The sequence below is a fragment of the Tamandua tetradactyla genome, chromosome 10 (assembly GCF_023851605.1).
Source record: "Tamandua tetradactyla isolate mTamTet1 chromosome 10, mTamTet1.pri, whole genome shotgun sequence".
Classification (NCBI taxonomy): domain Eukaryota; kingdom Metazoa; phylum Chordata; class Mammalia; order Pilosa; family Myrmecophagidae; genus Tamandua; species Tamandua tetradactyla.
In genome coordinates this window covers 15,346,042-15,363,165 of record NC_135336.1, presented here as the reverse complement: position 1 = coordinate 15,363,165, position 17,124 = coordinate 15,346,042, and the positions used below count along the sequence as shown (strand labels likewise).

The following is a 17,124-nucleotide window of genomic DNA, read 5'->3' as shown; positions in this document are numbered from 1 at the left end:
ATATTTTAACAAGTAACATATGGAAATCTTAACCACTGAAAATGGATCTCTTAGTTAGCTTATCCGTAGTAGGCAAATTAAAAAAAAAAATCTACGTAATCATTGTAAAGCCTAATTGTACAATGTGTTTCATAAACCAACTTAAAATTAAAACAAGGGGGTGGTGCGATGGTGGCTTAGTGGCAGAGTTCTCGCCTGCCATGCTGGAGACCCAGGTTTGATTCCCGGTGCCTGCCAAAGTTAAAAAAAAAAAATTTAATCAAGGAAGGAAAAAAATCTAAAAAATGCAAATAGCAGAGTTACTTGAATCCTAAATATTAAACAGTACCTTAAATACCATTCGATTAACTATCAAAACTATGTGCTTTCTCAAAATATCAAGTAAAACATTATTACAAGTACCAACTTTGCTAAAGTAGTGACCTATGTTACTAAGTATTTTCAAATGTTTGATTTTAGGAATTTATTTTATCTAATATTACCATAACTGCCTATAGTTTTTTTAAACCATTTTTCATTTGTAAAATTTAGTATATATATATATATATACACACACAAAGAAAAAAAGCAATAATTTTCAAAGCACACTTCAACAGGCAGCTACAGAACAGTTCCCAGTTTGTCATGGGCTATCATGCCCTCAATTCAGATTTTTTTCTTCTAGCTGCTCCAAAACACTGGCGACTTTATCAGAGTCAGAATAATGGAATCACACAGTATCTGTCCTTTTGTGTCTGACTTATTTCACTCAGCATTATGTCCTCAAGGTTCATCGACGTTATCATATTTTTTGGGGCATCATTTTTTCTAAATGCTGCATAATATACCATCATATATACATACCACATTTTGTTTATCCACTCATATCTTGTTGGGTACTTGGATTGTTTCTGTCGCTTGGCAATTGTGAATAGTGCTGCTGTGAACATTGGTGTGCAAATGTCTGTTTGAATCACTGCCCTTAACTCTTCTGAGTATATACCAAGAATTGCTATTGCTGAGCCATAGGGCTGCTTAATATTTAGTTTTCTGGGAAACTGTCAAACTGATTTCCACAGTGGCTGAACCATTATACATTCCCACCAACAGTGAAAGTGTTCCAATTTCTCTACATCCTCTCCAACATTTATCGTTTCCTGTTTGTTTAATAACAGCTGTTCTTATAGGTGTGAGATGGTATCTCATTGTCGTCTTAATTTGCATTTCTCTTTTAGCCAATGCAGATGAGCAGCTCTTCATGTGCTTTTTAGCCATCTGTATTTGTGCTTCAGAAAAGGGCCTATTCCTTTCCCCTGCCCATTTTATAATTGGGTTGTTTGTTCTTTTGTTGGTGAGCTGCATAATTTCTTTATGTACACAGGATATTAAGCCTTTGTCTGAATGTGGTTTCCAAATATTTTCTCCCATTGAGTTGGCTGCCTCTTCACCTCTTTAATAAAGTCCTTCGAGGCACAGAAGCTCTTGATCTTAAGGAGTTCCCACTTGTTTATTTTTTTACAGCTTGTGCTTTACCTGTTAAGTTTAAGAAACCAGCTACTATTATTAGATCTTAAAGATGTTTCTCTACATTTTTTTTCAAGAAATTTTGTGGTACTGGCTCTTACCTTTAGGTCTTTGATCCATTTTGAATTAATTTTTGTATAGGGTGTAAGAATAGGGGTCCTCTTTCATTCTTTTGGCTATTGAAATCTAGCTCTATCATACCCATTTATTGAAAAGACTATTTGTCCCAAGTCAGTGGATTTGGGGCCTTATCAAAGATAACATGTCCATAAATTTGGTGGGCAGTCTCCGCACTCTCGATTCTATTCCACCTGTCAATCCTTCTGTCTTTGTGCCAGTACCATGCTGTTTTGACCACTGTGGCTTTATAGTAAGCTTTTAAAGTCAGGAAATGATAGACCTCCCAGTTCACTCTTCTTTTTTAGGATATTTTTAGCTAGTTGAGGTCTTCTATATACATTTGATAACCAGTTTTTCCACATCTTCAAAGTAGATTTGTTGGGATTTTTATTGGTATTGCATTGAGTCTGTACGTAAGTTTGGATAGGATTTACATCTTGATGATATTCAACCTCACTATCCATGAGCATGAAGTATCTTTCCATCTATTTAGGTCATTTTTAAATTTCTTTTAGCATTTTTTTTGTAGTTTTCTGTGCATAAGTCCTTGACATCCCTGGTTAGGCTTATTCCTAGACACCTGATTCTTCTGGTCGCTATTCTGAATGAAATTTTTTCCTTAGTTGTCACCTCAGATAGGTCATTGCTTGTGTATAGAAACATTACTGATTTTTGTACATTAATCTTGTATCCTGCCACTTTGCTGAATTTGTTTATTAGCTCAAGTAGTTTTACTGTAAATTTCTCAGGGTTTTCTAAATATAAGATCATGTCATCTACAAATAACGAAAGCTTTACTTTTTCCCTTTCTATTTGGGTGCCTTTTATTTCTTTCTCCTATCTAATTGCTCCAGCTAGTACTTCTAATACAGTGTTGAATAATAGTGGTGACAATGGGTATCCTTGTTTCCTCCCCGATCTCAAGGGGAATGCTTTCAATTTCTCACCATTAAGTATAATGCTGGCTATGGGTTTTTCATATATGCCCTTTATGATACTGAGAAAGTTTCGTTTGATGCCTAACTTTTGAAGTGTTTTTATCAGAAAAGGATGTTGGGTTTTGTCAAATGCTGTTTCAGTGTCAATCGATATGATCATGTGATTTTTCCCTTTTGATTTGTGAATGTGCTGTATTATGTTGAATGACTTCCTTATGTTGAACTACCCTTACATTCCTGGTATGAATCCCACTTGATCATGATGTATAATTCTTTTAATGTGGCTTTGGATACGATTTGTTAGTATCTTGTTAAGAATTTTCACATCTATGTTCATTAGGAAGATTGGTCTGTAGTTTTCTTTTCTTGTATCATCTTTATCCAATTTAGCTAGAGTGATGCTAGCTTCAGAAAATGAGTTAGGTAGTGTTCCTTTTTCTTCAGTTTTTTGGGAGAGTTTGAGCAGGATTGGTGTCAGTTCTTTTTAAAAAGTTTGATAAAATTCTCCTGTGAAGCCATCAGGTACTGGGCTTTTTTTTGTGGGAAGATTTTTGATGACTGATTAGCTCTCCTTACTTGTAATTGGTTGGTTGAGATCTTCTATTTCTTCTCGAGTCAGTATAGGTAATTCGTGTATTTCTAGGAATTTGTCCATTTTGTCTAAGTTATCTAGTTTGTTGGCATAGTTCATAATAGTCTCATGATTTTTTTTACTAAAGAAAAAAAAGAAATTAACACAACGTTTAGAAATCATTCCATTCTACATATGCAATCAGTAATTCTTTTTTTTTTTTTTGAACTTTGTGTCTTGCTTTATTTCACTTAGTATGTTTTCAGGGTACACCTACGATGTAACATGTATCAGTACCAATCATTTTAATGGCCTAATAATATCCCACCACATAGACATAAACATTTATTTTTACATTAATCAACTGATGGTTTTTTGTGTTGTGTCCATTTTTGGCTTTTATGAATAATGCTTCTATGAACAATCATGTGTAAGTTTTTGCATGGATATATGCTTTCAATTCTCTCAGGTATATACCAAGGAGTGGAATTTCTGGATTATACAGCTCTATGTTTAAAACTTTTAGAGGAATTGTCAAACTGTTTTCCAAAGCAGCTGCACCATCTTACATTCCTACTAGCAATACATGAGGGTTACAATTTCAGCATTTCGCCAAAACATGTTATTTTCTGTCTTTTTAATTATACTGATCTCACTGTGGTTCTGATTTGCAATTCCCTAATGATTAATGATTCTGAGCATCTTTTCATGAGCTTATTGGCCATTTGCATATCTTCTTTGGAGAAATGTCTATTCAAATCCTTTACTTATTTCCTAATTGGATTCTCTTTTTATTGTTTGTTGTAAGATTTTTTAATATATACTAAATAAATCCCATATCAAATGTATGATTTACAAATACTTGCTTCAGTTTTATGGGTTGACTTTTTTTTTTTAATATTTACATTCAGCTCTTTAATGAAGTTGGCAAAAAATTCCAAGAATTTTTATACATACTTATAAAAATTTCAAGAATATGATCCTTATTACTTGTGTAAAGTACAAACTGTTTAAAAAAGACTAAAAGCCAGTGAATATAGAAGTGGAAGGGGAAGAGAAAAACATTGACAACAGATCATTGGAATTTTCTTCTTCCCAAATATCTATAATATTACATGTACCACTGTTTTCAGCATAGCTTGTAAAGCCTAAAAATTCTGATTTTTCCTCACTGGTCTGAAATAAGTCCAGTAAAGATTGCACTGGTGAACTACAAATTCTGTTTTCTTCTTGTGTAGCAAGAAACTCTGTTCTTTTATCTGATTCCACATTTGGTTCCAGATTTTCTTTCTTATTTCTTCCTAATATTTTCACTTTCCGATGGATTTTACCAGAAGGTAAAGTATCCATATTCTTGGTGTCACAATCATTTGTTTCCATGAGAGGGCTGTGGGATGGAGTATTTGCCTGAATTGTTAGGTCATCTTGTGAACTGTGTATTGCTATCAGACCAGAACCACGACCAAATGTTGAATTAAGGTCCTTTTCCTTCAGATCCTTTGCTGCAAAAGTCACAGAATCTGACTTCTGCTTCAGTTGGGATGCACTATTAATGAAATCAGAATATTGTCCCGTAGCCCACATGGACAGTTATTTGCCCTTAGTTCTTCTAAGTCACTTTCATTTATGATGCATTTATGTTCAGAAACATCAATAATGCATCCTTGTTTATTTTCATGTGAAGATAACGGCGTAAAATTCTGTTTTATGTCATTTTCAGCTGGATTTAATATGGAATATTTGTTATTTTTATTTTTTCTCAAGTTCTCTCAGTTCACTAGAAGGGCAGGGGGTGGGTTTTGAAATAAACATAAATTTATGTTCAGGTTCTTGGGGCTCTTTACACAGGAAATTTTGCTTGATCATTTGCACAACTTTATTTTCCCTGAAGTCCTTCTGAGAAATATACTGCAGTTCTAGGTGCTCTCTTGGCTTAGTCTTCTTTGCAGTAACAGGAGAAAGGGATCCAACGCTGTATTTTATTCATTTCTGTTTAGGCATGTTCCTTTCATATTCCACAAAATCAATAACCAAGTTAGATACAATATCAACAACTTGATACTGGTTACTCTGTGTAAAGTTTCTGTGTTGCTCAGTTAGAAGATGAGTTTCGAGATCTTCGTATTTCTGCAAGCAACATTCACAATATCCTTTTTTTTTCTCTCTTTCAAATGGAGTTGAATTGGGGTACCACCATATTTATCACCATCAGTTTGGATTCTTAGTTTAACCTGATTTTTTTTCTAATTTTTATTTTTTTACATTTTTTTTTACATTTTTTATTAATTAAAAAAATTAACTAACACAACATTTAGAAATCATTCCATTCTACATATGCAATCAGTAATTCTTAATATCATCACATAGATGTATGATCATCATTTCTTAGTACATATGCATCTATTTAGAAAAAGAAATAGCAAGACAACAGAAAAAGAAATAAAATGATAATATAGAGAAGAAATAAAAATAAAAAATACAAAAATATATAAGAAAAAAATAAAATAAAAACTATAGCTCAGATGCAGCTTCATTCAGTGTTTTAAAATAATTACATTACAATTAGGTAGTATTGTGCTGTCCATTTTTTTTTTTTTTTTAGAAATCATCTACATATGCAACCATTCTTAATGCAATCAGTAATTCTTAACATCATCACATAGGTGCATGATCATCGTTTCTTAGTACATTTGCATTGGTTTAGAAGAACTAGCAACACAACCGAAAAAGATAAAGAATGTTAATATAGAGAAAAAAAAATAAAAGTAATAATAGTAAGAACAAAACAAAACAAAACAAAACAAAAACCTATAGCTCAGATGCAGCTTCATTCAGTGTTTTAACATGATTACTTTACAATTAGGTATTATTGTGCTGTCCATTTTTGAGTTTTTGTATCTAGTCCTGTTGCACAGTCTGTATCCCTTCAGCTTCAATTACCCATTATCTTACCCTGTTTCTAACTACTGCTGGACTCTGTTACCAGTGACATATTTCAAGTTTATTCTCGAATGTCCGTTCACATCAGTGGGACCATACAGTATTTGTCCTTTAGTTTTTGGCTGGACTCACTCAGCATAATATTCTCTAGGTCCATCCATGTTATTACATGCTTCATAAGTTTATCCTGCCTTAAAGCTGCATAATATTCCATCGTATGTATATACCACAGTTTGTTTAGCCATTCTTCTGTTGATGGACATTTTGGCTGTTTCCATCTCTTTGCAATTGTAAATAACGCTGCTATAAATATTGGTGTGCAAATGTCCGTTTGTGTCTTTGCCCTTAAGTCCTTTGAGTAGATACCTAGCAATGGTATTGCTGGGTCGTATGGCAATTCTATATTCAGTTTTTTGAGGAACCGCCAAACTGCCATCCACAGTGGTTGCACCATTTGACATTCCCACCAACAGTGGATAAGTGTGCCTCTTTCTCCGCATCCTCTCTAGCACTTGTCATTTTCTGTTTTGTTGATAATGGCCATTCTGGTGGGTGTGAGATGATATCTCGTTGTGGTTTTGATTTGCATTTCTCTAATGGCCAGGGACATTGAGCATCTCTTCATGTGCCTTTTGGCCATTTGTATTTCCTCTTCTGTTCAAGTCTTTTTCCCATTTTGTAATTGGGTTGGCTGTCTTTTTGTTGTTGAGTTGGACAATCTCTTTATAAATTCTGGATACTAGACCTTTATCTGATGTGTCGTTTCCAAATATTGTCTCCCATTGTGTAGGCTGTCTTTTTACTTTCTTGATGAAGTTCTTTGATGCACAAAAGTGTTTAATTTTGAGGAGCTCCCATTTATTTCTTTCTTCAGTGCTCTTGCTTTAGGTTTAAGGTCCATAAAACCACCTCCAATTGTAAGTTTCATAAGATATCTCTCTACATTTTCCTCTAACTGTTTTATGGTCTTAGTCCCAATGTTTAGATCTTTGATCCATTTTGAGTTAACTTTTGTATAGGGTGTGAGATACGGGTCTTCTTTCATTCTTTTGCATACGGATATCCAGTTCTCTAGGCACCTATTGAAGAGAGTGTTCTGTCCCAGGTGAGTTGGCTTGACTGTCTTATCAAAGATCAAATGTCCATAGATGAGAGGGTCTATATCTGAGCACTCTATTCGATTCCATTGGTCGATATATCTATCTTTATGCCAATACCATGCTGTTTTGACCACTGTGGCTTCATAATATGCCTTAAAGTCCGGCAGCGTGAGACCTCCAACTTCGTTTTTTTTTCCTCAAGATACTTTTAGCAATTCAGGGCACCCTGCCCTTCCAGATAAATTTGCTTATTGGTTTTTCTATTTCTGAAAAGTAAGTTGTTGGGATTTTGATTGGTATTGCATTAAATCTGTAAATCAATTTAGGTAGGATTGACATCTTAACTATATTTAGTCTTCCAATCCATGAACATGGTATGCCCTTCCATCTATTTAGGTCTTCTGTGATTTCTTTTAACAGTTTTTTGTAGTTTTCTTTATATAGGTTTTTTGTCTCTTTAGTTAAATTTATTCCCAGGTATTTTATTCTTTTAGTTGCAATTGTAAATGGGATTCGTTTCTTGATTTCCCCCTCAGCTTGTTCATTACTAGTGTATAGAAATGCTACAGATTTTTGAGTGTTGATCTTGTAACCTGCTACTTTGCTGTACTCATTTACCAGCTCCAGCACTTTTGTTGTGGATTTTTCCGGGTTTTCGACATATAGTATCATATCGTCTGCAAACAGTGATAGTTTTACTTCTTCCTTTCCAATTTTGATGCCTTGTATTTCTTTTTCTTGTCTAATTGCTCTGGCTAGAACCTCCAACACGATGTTGAATAATAGTGGTGATAATGGACATCCTTGTCTTGTTCCTGATCTTAGGGGGAAAGTTTTCAATTTTTCCCCATTGAGGATGATATTAGCTGTGGGTTTTTCATATATTCCCTCTATCATTTTAAGGAAGTTCCCTTGTATTCCTATCTTTTAAAGTGTTTTCAACAGGAAAGGATGTTGAATCTTGTCAAATGCCTTCTCTGCATCAATTGAGATGATCATGTGATTTTTCTGCTTTGATTTGTTGATATGGTGTATTGCATTAATTGATTTTCTTATGTTGAACCATCCTTGCGTACCTGGGATGAATCCTACTTGGTCATGATGTATAATTCTTTTAATGTGTTGTTGGATTCGATTTGCTAGAATTTTGTTGAGGATTTTTGCATCTATATTCATTAGATAGATTGGCCTGTAGTTTTCTTTTTTTGTAATATCTTTGCCTGGTTTTGGTATGAGGGTGATGTTGGCGTCATAGAATGAATTAGGTAGTTTTCCCTCCACTTCGATTTTTTTGAAGAGTTTGAGGAGAGTTGGTAGTAATTCTTTCTGGAATGTTTGATAGAATTCACATGTGAAGCCGTCTGGTCCTGGACTTTTCTTTTTAGGAAACTTTTCCTAAAAAGAAATTGAATGACTGATTCAATTTCTTTACTTGTGATTGGTTTGTTGAGGTCATCTATTTCTTCTTGAGTCAAAGTTTGTTGTTCATGTCTTTCCAGGAACCCGTCCATTCCATCTAAATTGTTGTATTTATTAGCATAAAGTTGTTCATAGTATCCTGTTATTACCTCCTTTATTTCTGTGAGGTCAGTGGTTATGTCTCCTCTTCCGTTTCTGATCTTATTTATTTGCATCCTCTCTCTTCTTCTTTTTGTCAATCTTGCTAAGGGCCCATCAATCTTACCGATTTTCTCATAGAACCAACTTCTGGTCTTATTGATTTTCTCTATTGTTTTCATGTTTTCAATTTCATTTATTTCTGCTCTAATCTTTGTTATTTCTTTCCTTTTGCTTGCTTTGGGATTAGTTTGCTGTTCTTTCTCCAGTTCTTCCAAGTGGACAGTTAATTCCTGCATTTTTGCCTTTTCTTCTTTTCTGATATAGGCATTTAGGGCAATAAATTTCCCTCTAGCACTGCCTTTGCTGCATCCCATAGGTTTTGATATGTTGTGTTTTCGTTTTCGTTTGCCTCGAGGTATTTACTAATTTCTCTTGCAATTTCTTCTTTGACCCACTCGTTGTTTAAGAGTGTGTTGTTGAGCCTCCACGTATTTGTGAATTTTCTGACACTCCATCTATTATTGATTTCCAACTTCATTCCTTTATGATCCGAAAAAGTGTTGTGTATGATTTCAATCTGTTTAAATTTGTTAAGACTTGCTTTGTGACCCAGCATATGGTCTGTCTTTAGGAATGATCCATGAGCACTTGAGAAAAAGGTGTATCCTGCTGTTGTGGGATGTAATGTCCTATAAATGTCTGTTAAGTCTAGCTCATTTATAGTAATATTCAGATTCTCTATTTCTTTATTGATCCTCTGTTTAGATGTTCTGTCCGTTGATGAGAGTGGTGAATTGAAGTCTCCAACTATTATGGTATATGTGTCTATTTCCCTTTTCAGTGTTTGCAGTGTATTCCTCACGTATTTTGGGGCATTCTGGTTCAGTGCATAAATATTTATGATTGTTATGTCTTCTTGTTTAATTGTTCCTTTTATTAGTATATAGTGTCCTTCTTTGTCTCTTTTAACTGTTTTGCATTTCAAGTCTAATTTGTTGGATATTAGTATAGCTACTCCTGCTCTTTTCTGATTGTTATTTGCATGAAATATCTTTTCCCAACCTTTCACTTTCAACCTATGTTTATCTTTGGGTCTAAGATGTGTTTCCTGTAGACAGCATATAGAAGGATCCTGTTTTTTAATCCATTCTGCCAGTCTATGCCTTTTGATTGGGGAATTCAGTCCATTAACATTTAGTGTTATTACTGTTTGGATAATATTTTCCTCTAACATTTTGCCTTTTGTATTATATATATCATATCTGATTTTCCTTCTTTCTACACTCTTCTCCATACCTCTCTCTTCTGTCTTTTTGTATCTGACTCTAGTGCTCCCTTTAGTATTTCTGGCAGAGCTGGTCTCTTGATCACAAATTCTCTCAGTGACTTTTTGTCTGAGAATGTTTTAATTTCTCCCTCATTCTTGAAGGATAATTTTGCTGGATATAGGAGTCTTGGTTGGCAGTTTTTCTCTTTTAGTAATTCAAATATATCATCCCACTGTCTTCTAGCTTCCATGGTTTCTGCTGAGAAATCTACACATAGTCTTATTGGGTTTCCCTTGTATGTGATGGATTGTTTTTCTCTTGCTGCTTTCAAGATCCTCTCTTTTTCTTTGACCTCTGACATTCTAACTAGTAAGTGTCTTGGAGAACGCCTATTTGGGTCTGTTCTCTTTGCGGTGCGCTGCACTTCTTGGATCTGTAATTTTAGGTCTTTCATAAGAGTTGGGAAATTTTCAGTGATAATTTCTTCCATTAGTTTTTCTCCTCCTTTTCCCTTCTCTTCTCCTTCTGGGACACCCACAACACGTATATTTGTGCGCTTCATATTGTCATTCAGTTCCCTGATTCCCTGTTCAAATTTTTCCATTCTTTTCCCTATAGTTTCTGTTTCTTTTTCGAATTCAGATGTTCCATCCTCCAAATCATTAATTCTAGCTTCTGTCTCTTTATATCTACCATTGTAGGTATCCATTGTTTTTTCCATTTTTTCTTCTTTGTCCTTCACTCCCATAAGTTCTGTGATTTGTTTTTTCAGTTTTTCTATTTCTTCTTTTTGTTCAGTCCATGTCTTCTTCATGTCCTCCCTCAATTTATCGATTTGGTTTTTGAAGAGGTTTTCCATTTCTGTTCGTATATTCAGCATTAGTTTTCTCAGATCCTGTATCGCATTTGAACTATTGGTTTGTTCCTTTGACTGGGCCATATTTTCAATTTTCTGAGTGTGGTCCGTTATCTTCTGCTGGCGTCTGGGCATTTAATCAGATTTCCCTGGGTGTAAGACCCTGCAGGTTGAAAGATTTTTCTGTGAAATCTCTGGGCTCTGCTTTTCTTATCCTGCCCAGTAGGTGGCGCTCATGGTGCTCATCTGTCTGCGGGTCCCACCAGTAAAAGATGCTGTGGCCCCTTTAACTTTGGAAAACTCTCGCTGTAGGCGGGGGTCACCAGCCGATGCGGCTTGAGGGAGTGCCAATCCAAATCTCCCAGTCGGCCTGGGGATCTGTGCGTGGGGAGGGTCGCCGGCCTCCGCGGCTTGGGGGAACGCCTGTCCAAATTTCCCAGCCGGCCGGGGGCCAAGCGTGGCAGGGGGGCGCCAGCGCCGTGGCTTTGGGAAGTGTCTATCTACCCTTCCCAGCCGGACCGGGAAGCCATGTGTTTGGAAGGGACCCCCGTTGCCGTTCTCCGTGGCTTGGGGATCTCTGATCCAATTCTCCCAGGTGGTCTGGGGGGCCGTGCGTGGGGGGGGTGGCGCCAGCCACCGCGGCTTGCGGGGACCGCCTGTCCAATTCTCCCAGCCGGCCCGGGAAGGAGGGAGGGAGGGACTCTGGCCGCCTGCCGCCCTGGCCCAGGGAAGCCCGCGCCCCTCGGAGATCTCACCGGAGCGGGTTCTCCCAGCCAGTCAGCCGTTCCAGAATGGGGTACGCTGTCTTCTTGGTCTCTGTCGTGTTTCTGGGAGCTGTTCTGAATGGTTTCTACTTCTCTAGTAGCTGTTCTGGAGGAGGAACTAAGACCCGCACGTCTTACTAAGCCACTATCTTCTCCAGAAGTCCTCTTATGATTTTTAAAATTTCTTCATGATCTGTGAAAACAACCTCCCTCTCATTTCTGATTTTGTTTATTGTGTCATCTCTCTTTCCTTCTTTGCTAGTCTAGCTAGAGGACCATCAATTTTATTAATTTTCTCAAAGCACCAACTTTTAGTTTTGTTGATTCTTTCTGTTGTTTTATTGTTCTCCAGTTTGTTTATTTCTGCATTAATCTTTATTATTTCTCTTCTTATTTACTTTGGGGTTAATTTTCTGTTCTTTCTCTAAATTCTCCAAGTGAGCAGTTAAATCCTCAAGTTTTGCTTATTATTGTTTTTTAGTATAGGCATTTAGGGCAATAAATTTCCCTCTCAGCATTACCTTTGCTGCATCCCATAGGTTTTGATATGTCGTATTCTCATATCATTCATCTCCAGATATTTATTGATTTCTCTAGCAATTCTTCCTTGACCTACTGATTATTTAAGAGTGTGTTGTTTAATGTCCATATATTTGTGTAAGCTCTGGTTCTTTGGTGATTATTAATTGCCAGCTTCATTCTGTTGTGATCAGAGAAAGTGCTTTGGATAATTTCAATCTTATTAAATTTATAGAGACTCAATTTATGTCCCAGTATAAGCTCTATTCTGAAGAATGTTCCATGTGTACTGGAGAAGAACATGTATCCTAGTGTTTGGGGTTGTAATGATCTATATGTCTATTAGATCTAATCCATTTATCTTAATGTTTAGGTTCTCTATTTCCTTGTTGATCCTCTGTGTGGTTGTTTTATCTATAGTGGAGAGTGGTGTATTGAAGTCTCCCACTTATTTCTGAATAAGCTTATGTCTATAGCTCCCTTCAGTTTTTCCAGTATGTGCCTCGTGTTCTTTGGAGCTCCTTGATTGGAAGCATACACATTTGTGATTGTTATTTCTTCTTGGTGAATTGCCCCTTTTATTAATATACAGTGTCCTTCTTTGTCTCTTATGATGTCCTTACATTTAAAGTCTATTTTGTCTAGTATTAGTATGGCTACTTCTGCTTTCTTTTGGCTACAACTTGCATAGAAGATATTTTTCCATCCTTTTACTTTCAACCTAACTGTGTCCTTGAGGTTATGATGTGTCTCTTGTAAACAGCATATACATAGATTATGTTTTTTGATCCATTTTGTCAGTCTGTATCTTTTAATTGGTGAGTTTAGTCCATTCACATTCAGAGTAATTGCTGTAGGAGCAGTTCTTGATTCTACCATCTTGTCCTTTAGTTTTTATTTGTCAGATCTGTATAATATTTTCCTTCTCCCTCTCTTTTCCTTTACATTACCTTTACTCATATTCTTCAATTCTGTGCCCTTCTCTTGACCTCCCTCTCCTGTCTTTTTTTATCAGCTGACAGGGCTCCCTTTACTATTTCTTGTAGGGCTGGTCCCTTGTTGACTAGTTCTCTCAATCTTTCTTTATCTTTGAAGATTTTAATCTCTCCCTTGATTTTGAAGGATAATTTGGCTGGATAAAGAATTCTTAATTGAAAGCCTTTCTCATTCAGGATCTTAAAAATATCACACCATTGCCTTCTTGATTACCTGGTGCCTGTTGAGTAGTCTGAAGTCAGTCTTGTGTGTTTTCCCTTGTATGTAGTAGATTGCTTTTCTTGCGCTGCTTTTAGGACTTTCTGTTTCTCTTCAGCACTTGACAGTCTGATTAGTATGTGTCTTGGAGTGGGCTTGTTCGGATTTATTCTTTTTGGAGTTCATTGGGTCTCTTTGATGTGCATATTAATGTCTTTTATAAGGGTTGGGAAATTTTCTCCAATTATATCTTCAATTAACTTTCCAACCCTTTGCTCTTCTCTTCCCCTTCTATGACACCAACAATTCTTTTATTTTTGTACTTCTTGTTGTCGATCTTTTCCCTAAGGTGAGTTGTATTTTTTCTATTTTGTTCTTTTGTGCATTTTTCCATCTTTCTTGTTCTTTTGTGCACTCTAGTTCTATCTTCTAGCCCACTTATTCTTCCCTCTGCTTCTTCAAATCTGCTATTGTGTATCTCCAGTATATTTTTTATTTGGTCTACTTATCTTTCATTGCTGTGAGATCTGCCATTTTTCTACTTAACATCTCAAATTCTTTATGCTCTTCTAGTGTCTTCCTTATATCCTTTATTTATTTATAAATATCCTTGAGTAGTTCCATATTCTGTGTCCCTTCAGAAATTTTGATTTGGTTGTTTGGTTGGGCCATTTCTGCTTGGATCTTCATGTGCTTTGTGATTTTCTATTGTTTTCTCGGCATTTGTTGATCTTGATATGGTTGCTATGCAAGTTGGTTTCCTTTACTCTTCTAAAGTTTTGTATTTATTTAGTTTTTGATGAATGTTTCCTTTTGCACTTTGTCAATTATTCTCTGCTCAGTCAAGGTCTGGATCTCATGTAGGGATATGGTTTAATTTAAGGGTCTGTTATAAGGTAGGCTGGAGTGCATGGGTATTCCAGTGGCAGAATGGCTGACTACCATGCTGGAGATGCAGCCTGAACTCTCAGCATTGTCTGACCAGCAGATGGCATGCCCGAGTCTTCTCCTCACTCAGCCCAGCCCCTCCTGGCCAGAGCGACTGGAGGTCCACGTGCTCAGCAGGGGGCTGCTCCACCAGGGCTGACCAGCGGGCAGGTCTCTGCGAGGGAACTGGGGAGCCAACCAGCACCTAGAAGATCAGCTCATCAGCTGATCCTCAGCGCTGGTTGGCCTGCCAAATGCTGCTGCTGCAGGCTGGCTTTTCTTACACCTGATTGAGTGATCACTTCCCCCACCCTGAGGCCTGCCCCATGGTGGATGATTGCTGCCCTCCAGGCTCCCTGCGGGTGCGAGCTATTCTCAGATACGGGGATTATTTTGAAAACTTTGGGGCAGCACTGTTTAAGTAAGTAGAGTGGGAATTTTATTATTAAGTTTTTGCCATTTAAAAGCCAATGGGTATTAGGGTGAAGAAGGATACAAAAATGAGTTTTTAAGATTTATGACTGAGAACTTGAATGCAGTTTGGCGTTATTTCTGGGTTAGCCTTTGGATGCCTTTATTTTATATAGACAAGCTTATTTGCTCAAGGATTTCCTTTGAGATGCTGAGAGACCTCAACTCAGTAGAGGCCTGGGGCAAATTAAGGGTAGCTACTGTCTGGGTTTACTAGTTTTAAAGTGGTCCCCAGGGAGTGAAGATCTTGCCTTAGAAAGGGGTGGGGCATTTTGGTACTACCAGGAACAGATGAACTGAAAGTGCACTGACAGTTGACAAAGGAGGGGATGAATGATGGTCCTGTCTTCAGGCTTTTTATCTACTCCTACTATAGGACAGGTTCACAAGGATAATGAACTTGAGTGATAGGTCAAAACAGAGTAAGTGGCTTTGGTGTTAATTAAAAAATTAGTTGTCTTACCTGTAGTGTTGAAGGTCATTTGGGGCTTGTTAAAACTGATGTTCTTCAGCAATGTCCAGGGAGCCATTAGTGACCCCTGGCCTCCTCAGTCTTACTTGGGAGTGGTCACTAATGCCTTTGGGAGAACCTTGACTCCCCTTTGGAACTCGGCGCACTCCCAGGCCCAGTGTCCAGCTTTCCCACACTTAGGACAAAGCCCTGGGGGCTCTCAGCATCTTTGAGGACACTCATACTTCCAGTGCCCATCTTTCCTCACTTATAGCAGAATCCAGCTGCTTCTGCCCCAAGGGGCCCTGAGGCGGCTGTTTGCCATTCAAGGCAAGTGCTATGAGCTGAGCTTTGTTCCTGTCTCTCCTTACCTTCTCCTCCTCCACAGCCCTGTCCTGGTTATTAAAAACAGAAAAATTGGTGTTCATGAGATAATCCGTAGGGGGTTATGGCCCTGAGACCAGTTTCTAGAGTTTTTTCTTTATATTGGGAGATGACTGACCAATAAACATAGGTTTTAGGCATTATTTGCCTCTCTGGGAAGTCAGGGACTACTTGGGTATACTTTTTCATAGTCTCCACCAGCCTTCCCTGAAATAGAGCAGGGTTTTCCTTATCCTCCTGAGTTTGCTCTTTAATCTATTACAATTTACAGGTTTGATGGTATACTTTTTCATTCTTTCCATTGTGGAAGTTATCGTATGGTCTCTGGTTTTCAAGTCTCCCTGACTCCTCTGGTAGTTCCAGTTTGGGTCAGCATTTGGAATTGCTGCTCTCATACTGCATATTGCGTAGGCTGTTGGCCCGCAAGTTGGTCTGTGTTGCCCTGTGCTTCAGTCTGGAACAGGGCCATAGTAGGGAGGGCTGTTTAAGAAGGGATCACTTAAAATATCTGCCTTCATCTGTAAGGAAGAGTCATGAGGAGGAAGCCCTTGAGAGTCCACCTGGACATAACGTAATTTGCAAGAGCCCTTCATGGATCTACATATAAAGAATCTCTTGCTACTTTATCTCCTTTTCACAAGAGATTTCCCATTTGTGAGCCAACACTGGCTGTTCTCTAGGTGATATTGTGGCTAGACAGTATTGCAGTAGGAGCACCTCAAGGAAGAGTGAGAAGAAATAAAGCAGATTTCCCTACCAGTGCCCTGTGTCCCAGGTTACCAGCCTGCCATTCTAAGTGCTAATCCATTGGGCCTATGGTATCAGGCCCCCTATTCCCAGGCATCCCCAGGGATCCTCAAAGATTCAGGAGACTGATGGCCCAGGACCATTCTCTTGCTGCTGAACCTACCCACTCATCTTCCTGGGTGTCTGTGCTCTAAACTTACTGCCTGACTTACTGCTTAAGAGAATGGAAAGGATTTGCCACAAAGAAACTCTAAGGAGGGAATTTCCTCAGGTTTTGCCTGGATCAGGATAGAGGGAAAGAACATATGACAAAGATATTGGGCTCCCCTTAAGAGAGAATGTCCTGGGAAAGGCCAGTCACCTAACAAAATGTGGCTTGATACCCTTTTCGGGCAATCACAGGGTTCAGGTATAGGCATACTATTCAGCAGGGCCAGGAATGAGGCTCTCTCTGTCTTTTATAGCACATATCTTACAAAGTGAAAGCGAACACACACACAAGAGTGTATTGTCCCCAGCCAATGGTTTATTCCCACACTGGGTGACCCTTTCAAGAGAGCTAAGAACAGAACATGCTGGGACTTGAGACATAGTAATTGACAAAGAAAGGGAAAGACTCAGATAAAAGGATACCCAGGGCTTTTGTTTATTCTACAAACCTTATTTTTGGCTTTTAGGGGAGACACTCCCGTTGTAAAGTACCCAGTTCCCATGGGCATAAACCAGAAGTGACTCTCTAAAATGTTAATGACAGCACCTTGTTTAGTACAAGAATTTTTAGCCCAGGGTCCTGGGATGTCTTAGAAGGCAT

The 17,124-nt window shown here is 37.7% G+C and overlaps 1 protein-coding gene and 1 pseudogene across 3 annotated transcripts in view; one reads left to right on the top strand and one right to left on the bottom strand.

Moving 5' to 3' along the window:
• The window catches only part of XXYLT1 (xyloside xylosyltransferase 1), a 276,716-nt gene that overhangs the window by 56,368 nt on the left and 203,224 nt on the right, over nucleotides 1–17,124 (top strand). The gene's annotated exons all lie outside the window — the stretch shown is intronic.
• On the bottom strand, nucleotides 4,153–5,757 carry LOC143648810 (protein DBF4 homolog A pseudogene; annotated as a pseudogene).